This window comes from Hypanus sabinus, chromosome 5, assembly GCF_030144855.1.
Source record: "Hypanus sabinus isolate sHypSab1 chromosome 5, sHypSab1.hap1, whole genome shotgun sequence".
Classification (NCBI taxonomy): domain Eukaryota; kingdom Metazoa; phylum Chordata; class Chondrichthyes; order Myliobatiformes; family Dasyatidae; genus Hypanus; species Hypanus sabinus.
Window position 1 is genome coordinate 172,811,525 of NC_082710.1, and position 18,425 is coordinate 172,829,949.

Genomic DNA, 18,425 nt, shown 5'->3' on the forward strand with positions numbered 1-18,425 from the left:
TAAGGAAAAACGTCTTCTCCCAGAGAGTTGTGGGGGTCTGGAATGCACTGCCTTGGAAGATAGTGGAGGCCAATTCTCTGGATTCTTTCAAGAAGGAGCTAGATAGGTATCTTATGGATAGGGGAATCAAGGGATATGGGGACAAAGCAGGAACCGGGTATTGATAGTAATTGATCAGCCATGATCTCAAAATGGCGGTGCAGGCTCGATGGGCCGAATGGTCTACTTCTGCACCTATGTCTATTGTCTATTGTCTATAATATATGGGGCACATTTCAGCTAATTAGTGCTGCTAAGGATAAAGAGATGTTCTTTAACTGCCATAGTATGTAGCTAAGAGAACACAAGGTATCTAGTTAAACAATACATAGTAAAATGTCTCTAGTAAAATAATACATAGTAATATTCAGTACATAGGAGTGATTACATAGTATAGTAAATAGCTAGTACATAGTGATTATATTTCAGGTATATATGGTGATTATGTCAGGTATATTTCTCAATAATTTCAGTTAAATTTTTACCCAAAAGGCAAAAAGCACGGGACATTTGGTGTGAATCACTTGGCTTCAGCAACTAAACATCATTTTGTAGTGTCCAGTGTGGGATTGCCTGATCGGATCCATTCCTTTGAGACTCATTCTTAACTTTGTTATGAGTGATGAACAGACCTGATTGACAATGGGGTGCAGAGTTAACCATTCCCAACCCCCCTCTTGAGAACTACGAACTATTGCTGTTGTTATGCTGCTCGTGAGAGAGAGATAAAGCCCAGGCAAGAACATTTGCTACAGATAAGAGGGGGAGAGAAACTGTTGATTTACTGTATTTTGACTCTTCCTGGATTATTTCCCTTCCACTACAAGGACTTTACTTTGCTCGTTAAAATTCCTCAGGAGATAGCAAGAGTGGCCTGATTTGATGGACACGGTCATTCAGAGTTGATGGATAGCTGAGACCCCATTAGTAGGGATAAAAAGACAGGTCTGGAGAGACACCCTTCAGACACACCAGTGGACACTGATTGAGCGTTGGGAACCCACAGAGAGGTGGGAGCTTCGGAGACTGAACTCAGGAGATCGGTCAGTAAAGGTCACAGTGTTACAGCAGGGCCGGTGGGAACTTGTGCGTGTATCCACTCATGCCAGAGTGACAAGTCCACCACAGAAGAACGTTCTAGCTGAAGAACAGAGGGGTCATAACTGAATAACCACAACGACATGATGGATTAAGAAAGCCACGAAAGGTTTGTCTGCCGCAGCTGTTGCTGTTACATCTCACTTGCTCTCTCTCTCTCTCTCTCTCCAACGATTTCAATACAACAACCATAACCACCTCAGCATTTATGAACTGAACTCTATACTTTCCTATGACAATTCATTTACCTCTAGACATCGATAGAGCTTGTTTATTATTGACTATTATTATTCCTACACTTTTAGGTTTATTACTACTAACTTATTTTATATGTATATTTGCATTTTCGATATTGTATTGTGTTTTTTACAAATAAACACCTTTAGTTTGGTACCAGGAGACTCCAACGGATTCTTCTGTCTCTGCTGGTCAGACACCCAGTTAAGGGGTACGTAACACTCACTTTTTTAGATATTTACAAATTAGAAACTTCTTGCATCCTCAACTTCATACATTTCCTGAATGTCCAGATAAGAATCTAATTGATACAATTTTTTACTCTGAAACTTTTTCATAATGGATGTATTTCTAATATTTATAGTATGTTGTTGACAATAAGAAACTTTCTGTTAGATAAAATTAAAAACCTCTGGGAAGAAGACCTACAGATTTCAATTGATGAGCATACTTGGAATGAAATTTTTAAACTTATTCACTCCTCTTTGTTATGTGCACGTCACTCACTTTTACAATTTAAAGTGATTCATAGAGCCTATATGACTAAAGATAAGCTTGCTTGTTTTTACTCAGATTTTTCTCCATATTGTAATGGGGGTAAGGTCAAAGAGGCCTCTCTAATTCATATGTTTTGGTCCTGCCCGTGGCTTGACAAATTTTGGAAAGAAGTATTTCAAACTTTCTCGGAGCTTTTTAAAGTAAACTTTAAACCCAACCCTCTGACTGCCTTGTTTGGCATTGTTGGAAGAAATGATTTTACTCTTAAGCCGAATTATTTGCATATTTTGGCTTTTATTTCTCTTTTAGCCAGAAGAGTTTTGTTGCTTAAATGAAAAGATGCCGCTTCACCTACTCATACCATTGGTTGATTGATGTTATGTCATGTTTAAATTTAGAAAAGATTAGTGTTCTATTTCTGTACCTAGATAAGATTTTTTCACATTGTGGGGACCGTTTTCCAACTACTTTCACAACCATTGACTTGTTCTGCAATGTTGATGGCTATTATATGTTTGAATTTATGAGTATATGTCCAGGAGTTTTTTTTTCTTTCTTTTAACCAAACAGCTGATTTTTTTCTCTTTTGCTTTTTTTTTGTTATGGGGTTTTGATTTTGTTTTAGATTAGAATAAAATATCCCTTTTCGACATCACATTTAATTTACTATACACAGATATGGGGCATTTCAATTTTGTTTCTGTTTTCACAATATCATAATGTATTTGTATTCATCTATGCAAGTAATCAATAAAATATTGAAAAAGAAAGAGAAAGATAAAGGGCTGCAGAAGGGGGAATCTGATAGGAGAGGACAGAAGGCCATGGAAAAATGGGAAGGGGGAGGAGCACTAGAGGGAGGTGATGGGCAAGTAAGGAGATAAGGTGAGAGGGGGAAATGGGAATGGGGAATGTTGAATGAGGCGGAATAATTATCAGAAGTTTGAGAGATTGAGGTTCATGTCTTCAGACTGGATGCTACCCAGACAGAAAATAAGGTGTTGCTCCTCCAACCTAGTGTGTCCTCATCTTGGCAGTAAAAGAGGCCATGGACTGATATGTCAGAACGGGAATGTGAAGAGGACTTAAAAAGGGCGGCCACTGGGAGATTCCATTTTTTCTGGCAGATGGAGTATTGGTACTCGGCAGAGCGGTCCTGAGATCTACTTTGTGTCTCATCAGTATACAGGAGGCCACACCAGGAGCACCTGATACAGTCGATGACCCCAACATATCTACAGGTGAAGTGTCGCCTCACCTGGAAGATCTGTTTGGTGCCTGAAAGGCAGTGAAGGAGGAAGTGTATGGGCAGGTAGAGGACTTGTTCCACTTGCAAGGATAAGTGCCAGGAGGGATATCAGTGGTGAGGGATGAATGGAGAAGGGAGTCATGTAGGGAGTGATCCCCGAGGAAAACAGGAAGTGGAGGGGGTTAGAGGGAGGGAAAGATATGCTTGGTGGCGAGATCATGTTGGAGATGGCAACAGTCAAGTAGAATTATGTGCTGGACGTGGAAGCTAATTGGGTGGTCGGTGAAGGCAAGAGGAATCCTATCCCTGGAGGGGTAGCAGGATGATGGGGTGAAGGCAGACCTGCACAGAGTGGAAGACATGTCCTTGAGCGCAACGTTGATGTTGGATGAAGGGAACCCCTTCCTTTGAAGAAGGAGGACATCTCCTTAGTTCTGGAATGAAAAGCCTCAACTTGAGAGCAGATACTGTAGAGACAGAGGAACTGAGAGAAAGGGATGGCATTTTTACAGAAACAGGGTGGGAAGGTAAAACACGCCTGGCACTTCATAAGTACGGACACCTGGGTGGTGGCAGGGAGTTCAGTAGCCGGGGGAAGGTGGTGTTTTCCATCCCAAAAGTCCTTGTCCTAATACCATGGTATCTCCTGCCTGATGGTGGTAATGGAAGTATCAAAGAGATAGGAGGGATCATTGACATTCAAGATACCATAAGACAGGAGCAGAATTAGGCCATTCAGCCCATCAAGTTTGCTCAAGCATTCCATCATGGCTGATCCCGTTCCCACTTGCCTTCCTGCCATATACCTTGATGTCCTGAAGGATTAGGAAACGATTAAGTTATGCCTTAAATATAGCCACGGACTTGCCCTCCACCACAGACTGTGACAGAGCATTCCACAGATTCGCCACTCTCTGGCTAAAAGAAAGAATCCTCCTCACCTCCATTCTAAAAAGTTTTAAAGCTGAGCCCCCTAGTTCTGGGTACCCCCACCATAGGAAACATCCTTGCCACATCAACTCTATATTGTCCTTTCAACATTCAGAAGGTTTTAATGAGATCCTCCACGCATTCTTCTAAATTCCAGTGAATACAGTTCCAAAGCTCCTAAACGCTCTTCATATGTTAACAGCTTAATTCTGGAATCATCCTGATGAACCATATAACAATTACAGCATGGAAACAGGCCATCTCGGCCCTTCTAGTCTGTGACGAATGCTTACACTCACCTAGTCTCACATGTTTCCCTTCCCTCTCCTGACAGTCACCCAACTACCTGTCTCCTGACTCCTAGGGGTGACCATCTCCCTGAAACTCCTGTCTTTTTCTGCTGCTGCCTCCCAGATGATCCAAAGTTCATCCAGCTCCAGCTCCCTAACACGGTTTGTCAGGAGCTGCAGCTGGATGCACCTTTTGAAGGTGTGGTCATCAGGGACAGCTGTGCTCGCCCTGACTTCCCACATCCTGCAAACGGAGCACTCAACTGCCCTAACTGCTGCCTCCATTACCTACTCCTGATCTAATTAGATTAATTAAAGGAGCTTATCCGGCCTTACCTCAGCTGGAGTGAAGCTCATACTCAGCCACTGCTTGTTTTTTAAATTCCCACGCTGATCTCAGAGGCCGACTTTCACGCGCTTGCGGTCGCACCCCGTTCAAACCTCGCCTCTGCCCGTTCTCGCTGAAGCCTGATTGAACCAAAGCTGTCCCACTCTGCCTCAGTCCACTCCGACGATGGCCGCTGTATATTGCAGTCTTTCTTTTAAACCTTTGGCGCGCTACGTCACGCGCCTGCGCAGTCTAGCTTCTTTGCCCCTATCAATTAAATAAAAACAGCTTCTCTCCGAGCTTCTTTTACCTCTTCCCTCCCCACCTCTTGCTTCGATTTAAAATATGATAGGGTCTTTTAAAAGACTCCTGGATAGGTACCTGGAGCTTCAACAAATAGAGGGATATGGGTAGCCCTGGGTAATTTCTAAACGAAGATCATGTTCAGCACAGCTTTGTGAGCCAAAAGGCCTGTACTGTTCTGTAGGCTTTCTATGTTTATAGTTTCCAAAGGTCTTCATGGGAAGCTCTAGCAATAAGGTTTGCAGATATTGCAGTAAGTTTCGTTTCATGCAGAAAGTTCAGAGATGTATGTTACAGAATGTGATGCATTAAAGAGATGGAAATGAAAATGACACCCTAGACTGATTTTTCAAACTGTTGTCAGCAGATACATTAAACCACATTCACCCACACGCACCCATATCATTGAAAAAAGGCGTGAATTGCGGCTGCTAGTTCATTGTTTCAATTTGAGATGTACAGCCGCTTCAGAGGTGGACATTTCCCATGGTGGGGAGAGCTGAGCCCGTGACTTAACTGGCTGAGTTCACCACTTTTTGAAAGCCTCTGACTTTCCATGCTTAGAATTCCAATACCAGGCAGTGATGCCGCAGACTTCTCTACCGAGCCCTTCGTCACTTCAGACCATTGCAAGGGCTTTGAACTAATTTGCATATAGATATTGTTGCTCCCTACTAATTCCCTTCCCTTGGACAACATCAGTGGTGTGGAGAGGGGAGACTTGCAGCTTGGGCAACTGCCGGTCTTCCATTTAAAAAAAAACCTTGCCCAGGCTTGTGCCCTGGAAACTTTCCATGGAACAAATCCATGGTCTATCATGACTAATGGAGGCCTACACATTGTTAGTCCCTTACTTCCCACCTCAGGAGGGTACAGATATATCCTGGTAGTAATGGATACCTTTATGAAGTGGGTAGAAGCTTTCCCGGCTAAGACAAACACAGCAAAAGCCACTGCAAAAATCATACTGGAACGGATACTCATTTGGTGGAGACTACACTGGAGTTTCGAATTGAATCAAGGCACACATTTCACAGCGCAGATTTGCAAGATGTCATGGCAATGTTAGCGATCAAGCTGAGATTTCATACACCCTGTAGACCACAGTCTCGTGAAATTGCGGAAAGGATGAATCAAACACTAAAATTATGATTGCAAAAATGTTGAACAACTGGTTCAAGATGGAGACAGGTCCTATCAACAGGGTTGATGCATCATCAATAACTCTCGGAGACCTAAGGCTAGATATAGGCTTTTATTGGCTGGAAGAAAGAACAAGCAGCAATTGACCACCACACAACATCCTGGAGACTGAGGCCAGGGCTGTGTCTCCAATCGCCTTTATACCGGGGTCCATGGGAGAAGCCACAGGAGCAGTCAGCGGGGGGGGGGGGGGGGGCGTGTCCAGACAGGTATATGTAGTTCACCACAGGGGTGATTATCAGTTCTAACGTCCTGAGAACTAGGGGGGGTTTGTAAAAAAAGTGAATGGTAATGGAAAATATGCCAGTGCTTGTCTCTCTTATCCCAAAACAAAATTGGGGTAGGAAAAATGGACGCCTCAAGTCCAAAGACAATTGGCAGTCAGGATTGGATGGTCTGGAAAACTAAATAGAAAACATGGACTTAAAATAATTTAAGTTTTAAACTGGAAATAAGAACAGAAATTACCTTGTGTGTTACAAGTCTAATTCAACATGAAGGGAATAACGTATTCTGTTGTGATGGAAGCTGGTTGAGTGGTGTCCATTTAATGTCAGTAAGACCAAGATTCAAGACTGTTTGACATGATTTCCTGTATACTTGTGTAAAGAAGAACATAATTGCTACACTGGCTCCAATGCAGCACAAATAAAAATAACATGAATAACACAATAATAATAAAAATAAATACTTTATACAGGTTATATGAGGACGATAAAATGCTAATGTTGTGAGATTAGTGTAGATGCTTTAGGGCAAGATTTCTGTAAAGTTGGGTGAAAAAAGATCTAGTGCTTTCCTGGCGTATAAACTCTCCTCAGGCTTCCAGCTAGGTACAGGTATCAACTTTAACCAACATTTCAATGACAAACTCCGACTGAAGATTCAAAGAAAAAAAGTTAGTATTAGTAATGTCTTGTAATTTCTGCCACCAAAACCACCCAACCACACATTCTTGCAACATACTGAGCAAGAAAGATAGTTAAACTATGATGTTCCTGAATAGGGGACTGAAGCCTTCATCTCCTCCATTTTCCTGCATTCTTTGTGCATTGGGTTCCAGTCATAATTTGGTTTACCCTCTCATCCCTCCTCTTCTCATTTGCTCATCACCCATCTCTGGTTCCCCTCCTCCTTTTCTGCAACCAGCCTACTGAAGAAACCATGTTCCAATGTCCTCTCCTGTTAGATTCCCTCAGTTTTGGTTTTATCACTTCAGTAGAAACTCGAACAGGTCAAGACCAATCTGGCTCTCAATGAACTTTGCAAAAACATCAGTATCCATGAAAGCACACACCCAAAGGCTGCCTTCATCATTGCTGGAGACCTTAACCAAGCCTCACTGATCAGAGCTTACCTGAAGTTCTGCCAACACATGCAGGTGAACACACAGAAAGTAAGCATACTCGACCACTGCTGCACTCCCTTTTGCAGTGCCTACTAAACACTTTTCTGCCCTCAGTTTGGAAAGTCTGACCATTTCTCCATCTTGCTCCTGTCCACCTACTGTCAGAAATTAAAGCAGGAGCAGCCATGGTGAAAGCCATCCGCTGTTGAGCCAACCAATCAGACTCAATGTTACAAGACTGATTTGATAGCGTAACCGGGGAGGTACTTCGAGTTGAGACATTTTTATGGGCTAACTGTAAGATGTCAACCAGATGAGCATTCTAAGGAAGCTTCTCCAAACACTAGGGGTAACCATGGCCACCTGCAAGGCACCAAGCTGCTCCTAACGGTTCATAGGCTACATAGAACAGTCCATGTTCCATGCCTTCCCTGGTAATGCTGCCCAAATTTTTCTGCATGACATCGATGACTGCATTGGTATCGATTCATGCACCCATCGTGTTGGTCAATTTTGCCTGTGACTTCCACCCTGCCCTTATATTCACTTGATCCATTTCTGACACCTCTCTCCTTTCTTGACCTCTCCTTCTCCATTTCTGGACACAGAATGTCTACCGATATCTTTTATAAACCCACCAATTCACACGGCAATCCAGACTATATCTCTTACCACCCTGCTTTCTCCGTAATTTCTCCCATAAAAAAAAAGCTATTTCCTTTTCTCAGTTCCTTCATCTCTACCACATCTGTTCCCAGGATGAGGCTTTCCTTTCCAGGGCAACAGGAATGTCCTCCTTCTTCAAAAAATGGGGTTTTGCTTCCTCCACCATTTATGCTGCTCTCACCCATATCTCCTCCATTTTGCAGACATCCACGCTCATCCCATCTTCCTGCTGCCTAAACAGCTAAAGAATTCCTCTTGTCCATAAGACCATAACCATTTGGCCCATTGAATCTGTTTCTTCATTTCATCATGACTGGTCCAGTTTCCTTCTTAGCCACAATCTCCTGCCTTCTCCTCATATCCCTTCATGCTCTGACCAATCAAGAATCCATTAACCTCTGCCTTAAATATACTTAAAGATTTGGGCTCCACAGTTGACTGTGGCAAAGGATTCCAAAGGTTCACCACTCTCTGGCTAAGAAATTCCTCCTTGACTCCATTCTAAAAGGAGACCACTCTATTCTGAGGTTGTGTTGTCTGGTCTTAGATTCTCCCACTGTCAGAAACATCCTCTCTATCAAGACCTTTCACCCTTCAATGGAAGTCGCCTCTCATTCTTCTGAATTCTTGTGAATACAAACACAGAGCCATCAGGTACTCTTATTATTATAAGCCATTCGATCCCGGAATAATTTTCCTGAATCTCCTTTGAATCCTCTCCAGTTTCAGGGCATCTTTTCTCAGATAAGAGGCCCAAAACTGCTCACAAAACTCCAGTTGAGGCCTCACTAGTGCTTTGAAAAGTCTCAATATGACATCCTTGCTTTTATATTCCAGTCCTCTTGAAATGATTGTTACCCTTTGATTTGCCGTCCTCACCACAGATTCAAACTGCAAATTAACTTTTAGGGAATCCTTCATTCACCCTGTCTATGCCCCTCATGATTTATACATCTCCATAAATGTTTTTGATTGGACTGGAACTTGTTTGGAAACAATGTGAGACAGCAGAAAGCTGATTGGTTGAGGACTAACCAATCAGGAGAGACAGGTGTATATACGCCACCAGACAAGACAAGTCCAGGCATCATGCCTGATCAAGATGGCAGAGATTGTCAGTGAAACATCAGTTTAAATCAATACCTATACCTGGCTGGAAGGCTGAGAAAGTTCATTTGTTAATTAAATGCTGCCTCAGCTAGCAGAGCCCCCATCCTTTAAAGGAATAAAAGCCTTTTGTCAACCTTGGAGCAGTCTGTACCTCCCTCCCAACCTTTCCATCAGAGCATCTGCAAGACATTGAACAATCTTAAGGCTGTGACATGTGGCGTTCCACTTCAGAAGACCATCTTAGGACAGCAGTTCCAGTTCCCCAGCAAAATCTTTGGTTTCCCCCTTCTTCTTCCACCAGCAGCCTAGGATGAAAGAAAACAGGATTGTCACAGGCATGCAATCTTCGATATGATTAGCATAGAGGAAATAGGGAGTCAAAACACACCCAGGGAAGAGGGGAATACCCACTGGGTTTACTACAAGCCTGCACGTTCCAGAGGGAACTGAGAAACCAAACCGTGTGCCTTGTCTTGCAATCACTGATGTAATCACAGAATTTTGATTGTCGCCTAATGGCGCATGCCCAGTCACTGCATTCTCTCTGGGTCCGAGCAAGGAGTAATTGTTCATCCTTTATGTCCTTATTACAACTGGTTGGACTTGTTGCGTACTGTGTTGCTTGCTACAGCATCCAGGGAGGAAGGTGCCAGAGGTGGTGTGCAGAGGCAGTATGCGCTCCAATAAATGGTGCAACTGATTGTCTTGTATGGTTTCCTTCAGATTGCAAGACCCTGTTGGTCATGAGTAATGATGAAAACTTCAAGTCTGGTTCTCTGGCGAGACTGATGGCGGGTGAACTGTGTGATCTCTGTTGTTGCACAGACCAGGCCTTGTGCCGGGGGGGGGGGAGGGGGGGTTGGGGGTCGCCTGTTGCAATTGCACAGGAAGGGAGGAGACGCCAGGGCCAATGTGGCACAGATAGGTTGGGGGCCAGCGGCTCAAGTGTTGGTTCAGTGGAAGACAAGCTGGATTGTGTTCATCTGCGGCTGCACTTGTGCTCAGTGAAGAACTGCTGCAGGCTTCTTCTTGCAGAAACTTGGCTCCAGGACAACATCGCATGCACCGTTAATCTTCAGGACATGCCGCTCAGAGACCTGTGCTATATATTATCTGTTTACTATTATCATAATCATATCTGTTGTATGTACCTTTTGCTGTGTGTGACTGTTGGTACTGTGTTTGTGCTTTTGGCCAGGGAGGAACAGATTTATTTGGCTGTATTTATGTGTGCGGTTGAATAACAGCTAACCTTGAACTTGAACTTCTGCCACAGTGGCTTGAGGAATTAGCATGTTGAGAATTAGTTTCCTGTAATCTATTGAGTTACGTCTTTTAAAGGTAAAGATTAAAAGATTAGCTTCATTTGCACATTGAAATATAAAAACATCATTTTGAAGTTCAAGTTTAATTGTCATTCAACCATACACATGTACACGCATGTAAAACACAGCAAATACAGTCAGCCAGCACATATAGTTGTGCTAGCACATCCAGTCACAAAAGAAACATGAGCACAAATCTCTAAGTGGTGTGGCCTCAAGTTTGAGGGTTCATGTGATGCTGTCCTTGAGTCACGTTTCTGGAAGAACAAGTGCATAACAGTTCCTCGTCTCATGCTAGTTCAACAGATGAGGGCTAATCAACTTATCTCATACTGGGTCAGCCGCAAGCAATCCACATAATTTTCCAGGGACTGAATGCGGAGGGAGCAGCACTAATGGGAGGGGGCTAGCCCCCAACTCAGCATGGATGATATTGCCAATGCACCCCCTGTGCCTCTATTCTCTCCCACACTGCCTCCGGCATCTACACCCCTGAGTTACTGTAACAGGTGACGCAGAGGCGTCAGGGCCTGGTCTACAGAAACCCCTTACAGGTCACTATCACTGCTGCTACAGGGTAATCTGGAGGAATTAATCCGGTTCATGGGGCAAGTAATCTCCAAGATCTGGTGAAATGTCATTCTAACATCCTCTCTCAAAGCCTAGCCAAATGATATTCACTTATATAGCAAGTTTAAACGAGTTAAATATGCTCTATCATTACCTTTGAAACAAGAACTCACAGGAGAAGTAATGGCAAAGCAGGAATTTCTTGGCTGAAATACAAAAAAAAAGAAGAGTTGCTCAGCATCGCTGATCCAGCATCTTGTGTTTCTTTTTCTCTCAAGATTTCCCGCATTAGCAGAATCTCTTGTGCATAAAATTGTGGTCCAAAGTCACTATTGAGGAATGATCTATGTGTGTAGAGAGAGGCAGTGAGGTTTGGAGACGGAATTTCCAGCACTCAAAGTAATAGCAGGGTGAATATTAGATGAATTAAGTTAATCACATAGTTTCTATACTGCTGTGGATGTTTCTTCATCAGATTTATTTCATAGAAAACATACAAAACCTACAGCACAATTCAGGCCCTTCAGCCCACAAAGTTGTGCCGAACATGTCCCTATCTTAGAAATTACTCGGCTTACTCATAGCCCTCTATTTTTCTAAGCTCCATATACTTATCCAAAAGTCTCTTAAAAGACCCTATTGTATCCGCCTCCACCACCATTACCAGCAGCCCATTCCATGCACTCAACACTCTCTGAGTAAAAGTCTTACCCCTGACATCTCCTCAGTACCTACTTCCCAAGCACCTTAAACTTGTGTCCTCTTGTGGCAACCATTTCAGCCCTGGCCTGACTATCCACATGACCAATGCCCCTCATCATCTTGTACACCTCTATCAGGTCACCTTTCATCCTCCATTTATCCAAGGAGAAAAAGCAAAGTTCACTCAACCTGGTTTCAAAAGGCATGCTCCCCAATCCAGGCAACATCTTTGTAGGTCTCCTCTGCACTCTTTCTATGGCTTCCACATCCTTCCTATAGTGAGATGACCAGAACTGAGCACAGTATTCCAAGTGGGGTCTGACTAGGGTCCAAAATAGCTATAATATTACCTCTCGACTCCTAAATTCAATTCCACGATTGATGAAGGCCAATACACCGCATGCCTTCTTAACCATGGTGTCAATCTGTGCAGCTGCTTTGAACTTCTTATGAACTTGGACCCCAAGATCCCTCTGGCCCTCCAGACTGCCAAGAGTCTTACCATTAATACTATATTCTGCCATCATATTTGACCTACCAAATGAACCACTTCACAGTTATCAGGGTTGAACTCCATCTGCCACTTCTCAGTCCAGTTTTGCATCCTATCAATGTCCTGCTGTAAGCTCTGACAGCCCTCCATATTATACACAACACCCCCAACCTTTGTGTCATCAGCAAGCGTACTAACCCATCCCTCCACTTCCTCATCCAGGTCATTTATAAAAATCACGAAGAGTAAGGGTCCCAGAACAGATCCCTGAGGCATGCCACTGGTCACTGACCTTCATGCAGAATATGACCCATCTACAACCACTCTTTGCCTTCTGTGGGCAAGCCAGTTCTGAATCCCCAAAGAAATGACCCCCTTGGATCCCATGTATCCTTACTTCCTCCATAAGCTTTGCATGGGGTACCTTATCAGATGCCTTGCTGAAATCCATATGCACTACATAGACAATAGACAATAGGTGCAGAAGTAGACCATTCAGCCCTTCGAGCCTGCACCACCATTTTGAGATCATGCCTGATCAATTCCTATCAATACCCGGTTCCTGCCTTGTCCCCATATCCCTTGATTCCCCTAACCATAAGATACCTATCTAGCTCCTTCTTGAAAGCATCCAGAGAATTGGCCTCCACTGCCTTCCAAGGCAGTGCATTCCAGACCCCCAGAACTCTCTGGGAGAAGAAGTTTTTCCTTAACTCTGTCCTAAATGACCTACCCCTTATTCTCAAAACATGCCCTCCGGTACTGGACTCTCCCAGCATCTGGAACATATTTCCTGCCTCTATCTTGTCCAAACCCTTAATAATCTTATATGTTTCAATCAGATCCCCTCTCAATCTCCTTAATTCCAGCGTGTACAAGCCCAGTCTCTCTAACCTTTTTGCGTAAGACAGTCCAGACGTCCCAGGAATTAACCTTGTGAATCTACGCTGCACTTCCTCTACAGCCAGGATGTCCTTCCTTAACCCTGGAGACCAAAACTGTACACAATCCTCCAGGTGTGGTCTCACCAGGGCTCTGTACAAATGCAAGAGGATTTCCTTGCTCTTGTACTCAATTCCCTTTGTCATAAAGGCCAACATTCCATGAGCCTTCTTCACTGCCTGCTGCACTTGCTCATTCACCTTCAGTGACTGATGAACAAGGACTCCGAGATTTCTTTGTATTTCTCCCTTACCTAACTCTACACCATTCAGATAATAATCTGCCTTTCTGTTCTTACTCCCAAAGTGGATAACCTCACACTTATTCACATTAAATGCCATCTGCCAAGTATCTGCCCACTCACCCAGCCTATCCAAGTCACCGACTGCTACACATCTACTGCTCTACCTTCATCAATGTGTTTAATCACATCCTCAAAAAATTCAATCAGGCTCATAAGACACAACCTGCCCTTGTCAAAGCCATGCTGATTATTCCATGAAATTTCCAAATTCCATGGGAATTTCCTAGCATCTCCAGTCCAACCCTTTGCCATCTGGTTTTAGACATGACCGTAGACGTGGTGACAGATCATGGTGGACACAGCCTAGTCGATCACAGACAAAACTCTTCCCACCATTCACCACATTGACGGGGAGCACTGCCACAAGAGGACGCTTCCTTCCAAGCCATGCTCACTTCTTAGAAATGCCATCGGGAAGGAACAGTTATTATTGGGCGGCACAGTAAACGTTGAAGGTTAGCACATTGTTCACCGTGCCAATGAATTGGTATGAAGTTTAATATCACTGGCATATGCTTGAAATTTGTAGTTCTGCAGCAGCAGAATATTGCAATATATAATAAAAGACCATAAATTGCAATGTTGTATATATACTTCCTGCAGCTTTTTCTGATCCTGTGCAGTGACCCCTCCATGCTAATGGCGATGCATCCGGTTAGAGTGCTCTCCACAGTTCATCTGTAGAAACTTGCTGGAGTATGTGGTGACATACCATGTCTTCTCAAACTCTTAATGAAATACAGCCACTGTCTTGCCTTCTTTGGAACCAGTGAGGAAGTAAAGGATTCAGTTACAGAAGGAGGTTCAGAGGCCCTGATTCTGGGAGCTTTTTGATTAGAACTGAGGATATGAATGTGTAGAACGCTAAGTTGTAATCAATTAACAGCACCCTGATGGAAGTATTGCTGTCGCCCAGGTGATGCAAGACCAAGTGGAGAGCCAGTGAGATTGCATCTGCTGTAGAACTAGGCAAATTGCAGTGGGTTCAAGTTTGTTTAGTTAAGAGGTAATTCTGGCTGTGATCAACCTCTCAAAGTATTTCATCACAGCAGATCTGAGTCCCACTGGATGATAGTTGTTGAAGCACACTGCCCTTCTTGGGCACTGGTATGATTGTTGCCCTTTTGAAGCAGGTGTGAGTCTCTGACTGTAGCAGTGAGAGGTTAAAAATGTCCAATTCACCTCAAATTCCCAATGAAATATAACCGTCATTGTGCCCTCTTTGTAACTGCATAAATATGTTGAGCCCAGAATAGAGCTTCAGAGAAGCTGACACCCAGAAACATGAAACTGCTCACCCTTTCCGCTGCTAATCCCTCCATGAGGAACGGTGTGTGTTCCCTCCACTTGCCCTTCTTGAAGTCCACAATCAACTCCTTGGTCTTACTGACACCGACTGGAAGGTTGTTGTTGGAACACTACTCAACCAGTTGATCTGTCTCACTCCTGTACGTCTCCACCTTCACCTTCTGAAATAGTGCCAATAATAGATGAGTCATTGGCAACCATGTCATTGGCAAGTTTATAGATGCCATTTGAGCTGTGCCTTGCCACACGGTCATGGGTGTTGAGAGTAGTGCAGTGGGCTGGCACACATCTTTGAGGTGCAACAGTGTTGATTGTCAGCGAGTAGGAAATGGTATTTCCGATCTGCACAGACTACATCCAACTGAGGAGGAAGGTGTGGAGCCCCAGGTTCTGGAACTTGATAGTACCGAGGGAATGATTGTGTTGAACACTGAGCTATAGCCAATAAACAGCAGCCTGATGTAAGTATTACTATTATCCAGGTGATCCGAGGCTGACTGGAGAGCCAGTGAGATTACATCTGCAGTAGACTTATTGTAGTGATTATTGCATCAGGTCCAGCTCCTTCCTTGGGCAGGAATTGATTCTGGCCAAGACCAACCCCTCAGAGCACTTTATCACAGTTATTGTGAGTTCAACTGGATAGTCATTGAGGCAGCTCACCCTGCTCTTCTTGGGCACTGGGACGATTGTGGCCTGGGTTCAATTCTCGCCACTGTCTGTAAGAAGTTTGTACTATCACTGTGACCATGTGGGTGACCTCCGGCTGCTCCAGTTTTGACCACATTCTGGGATAGTATGGGATAGTAACACGAGTGAATCTGCAGATGCTGGGAATAAATAAAAACACAAAATGCTGGCAGAACCTACTAGGATGTTACCTGGGTTTCAGCACTTAAGTTACAGAGAAAGGTTGAACAAATTAGGTCTCTATTCATTGGAGGGTCGAAGGTTGAGGGGGGATTTGATCGAGGTATTTAAAATTTTGAGAGGGATAGATAGAGTTGATGTGAATAGGCTGTTTCCATTGAGAGTAGGGGAGATTCAAACGAGAGGACATGATTTGAGAGTTAGGGAGCAAAAGTTTAAGGAAAACACGAGGGGGTATTTCTTTACTCAGAGAGTGATAGCTGTGTGGAATGAACTTCCTGTAGAAGTAGTAGAGGCCAGTGCAGTCGTGTCATTTAAGGTAAAATTGGATAGGTATATGGACAGGAAAGGAGTGGAGGGTTATGGGCCGAGTGCAGGTACGTGGGACTAGAGTTCGGCACAGACTAGGAGGGCTGAGATGGCCTGTTTCTGTGCTGTGATTGTTATATGGTTATATGGTTAACTCAGTAGGCAGACAGCATCTATGGGAGGAGGTAGTGACAATGTTTCGGGTCGAAACTCCTGATGAAGGGTTTCAGCCCAAAATGTCATCACTACCTCCTCCCATAGATGCTTTCTGGCCTACTGAGTTCTGCCAACATTTTGTGTTTTCAGTATGGGATAGTAGTTTAATTAGTCACATTGGTGTAAGTAGACAGGTCAGGCTTGCTGGGAAGGGAGCATGTGTTACTATGCTGTATATCTAAATAAAGAAATATTACTGTACAGCCATCAAGCTCCTGTTCCAGTGTGGATAACTTCACTCACTACTACTCCAAACTGATTCTACGACCTATACACTCACTTTCAAGAACTCCCTACAGCTTATGCTCTCGGTGTTATTTTTTTAAATTTGCAATTTGTCTTCTTTTAAGACTATAAGGCATAGAAGTAGAATTAGGCCATTTGGCCCATTGAGTCTGCTCTGCCACTCAGTCATGGCTGATTTATTTTCCCTGTCAACCCCGTTCACTTGTTTTCTCCCCGCATCATTTGACGTCCTTACTAATCAAGATCCTATCAACCTCCGCTTTAAATATACCCAAAGATTTGCGCTCCACACCCACCAGTGGATATGAATTCCACTGGTTCACCAGTCCCAGCAAAGAGTTCCCTCCATTTCTGTTCTGATGGGACATTCTTTGTTCTGAGGCTGTGCCCTTTGGTCCTTCACATTCACTCTATCCAGACCTTTCAACGTTCGATAGGTTTCAGTGAGATCACCCTCATTCTAAACTCCAGCAAGTACAGGCCCAGAGCTTTTTGCAGTTCTACAGCACTTCTTTATTTTCACCATGAAAATGCCTGTAAGAAATGAATCTCAATGTAATATATAGTAACATATACAAACTTTGATAATAAATTTGCTAAGAGCTTTGAATGAGGAAACCTTGCTGCCTCTGAGGGTGTTTGAGCAAAGTGTGAGGCCTCAAAGCCAAGAAGCCTGGAGACGGGGCACAAGTCCATGATCGACTCCTTTTCTCAACGGTCTCCCAGATTAAAGCATCGAGGGACATTGGAATCGTCAAGTCGAGTGCGTGTTTAGCAGCATCTACCAGCCTCTTGCTCACTGCTGCTGTAGGAAGGTGTCGGCGTGAGACCGGTCTCTCTTTTCCTCGTACTCACTGCTCCTGGGGAAAGGTCCCTGTGTCCCTCTGCCACTCACTTGATGGTGCTGGAATCCTGGGCCTCAAAGAAGGTTTAATCAATGCGATTGGTGCATTGGACTCTATAATTCGCGTTATGATGTGTTTCTGGGTTGTTTTATTGCTATTTTGGATGATTTTGATTGGGACAGTCTTCAGATAATGAACGACACAGTGGTAGATTGAACTGAACTGAGCTGAACTGAATATGCCTGGACTCTTCAATTTTTATATTTGGTGTTTTCACTCATTCTTTGTTTGCCATTTGCACAATTCTTTTGCGTATGTGGGGAGCTTGATGTTTTCTTTGAACAAGTTTCACAATTTTTCTTTGTTTCCTGTGTTACGTACCCTGTAACTGGGTGTCTGACCAGCAAAGATAGAAGAATCCGTTGGAGTCTGGTGGGACTATTTTCAAATAGTGTTTATCAGTAAAATATACAAATCAGTATCAACGATGCAAATATACAGATAATACATGTTAGCAATACTAAACCTAAAAGTGTGGGTATAATAATAATCAATAATAAACAAGCTCTATCGTTGTCTAGGGGATAATGAATTGTCATATGTGAATATAGAGTTCAGTTCAGTTCATACGTGCTGAGGTAGTTGTTGGTTCTTGTGTTTTAATCGTTGGAGAGAGAGAGAGAGAGGGCGAGCGAACAGTGACAGCGACAGTCAGTCAAACCTTCTTTTACGTTCTTGATCCGTCGATGTGTTGTGGCCATTCAGCTATGACCCCTCTGTCCTTCAGCTAGACCATTCTTCTGTGGTGGACTCGTCACCCAGGCAAGGGCGGACACACACACACAAACCCCCACCGGCCCTGCTATAAACACTGAGTTAAACTGACCGATCCTTTGTTCGGTCCCCGATGCCCCACATCTTCTCGTGGATTCCAACACTTAAGCAGTGCTCACTATTGTGTCTCCTGGTGTGTCTGAGGGGTGTCTCCCCAGACCT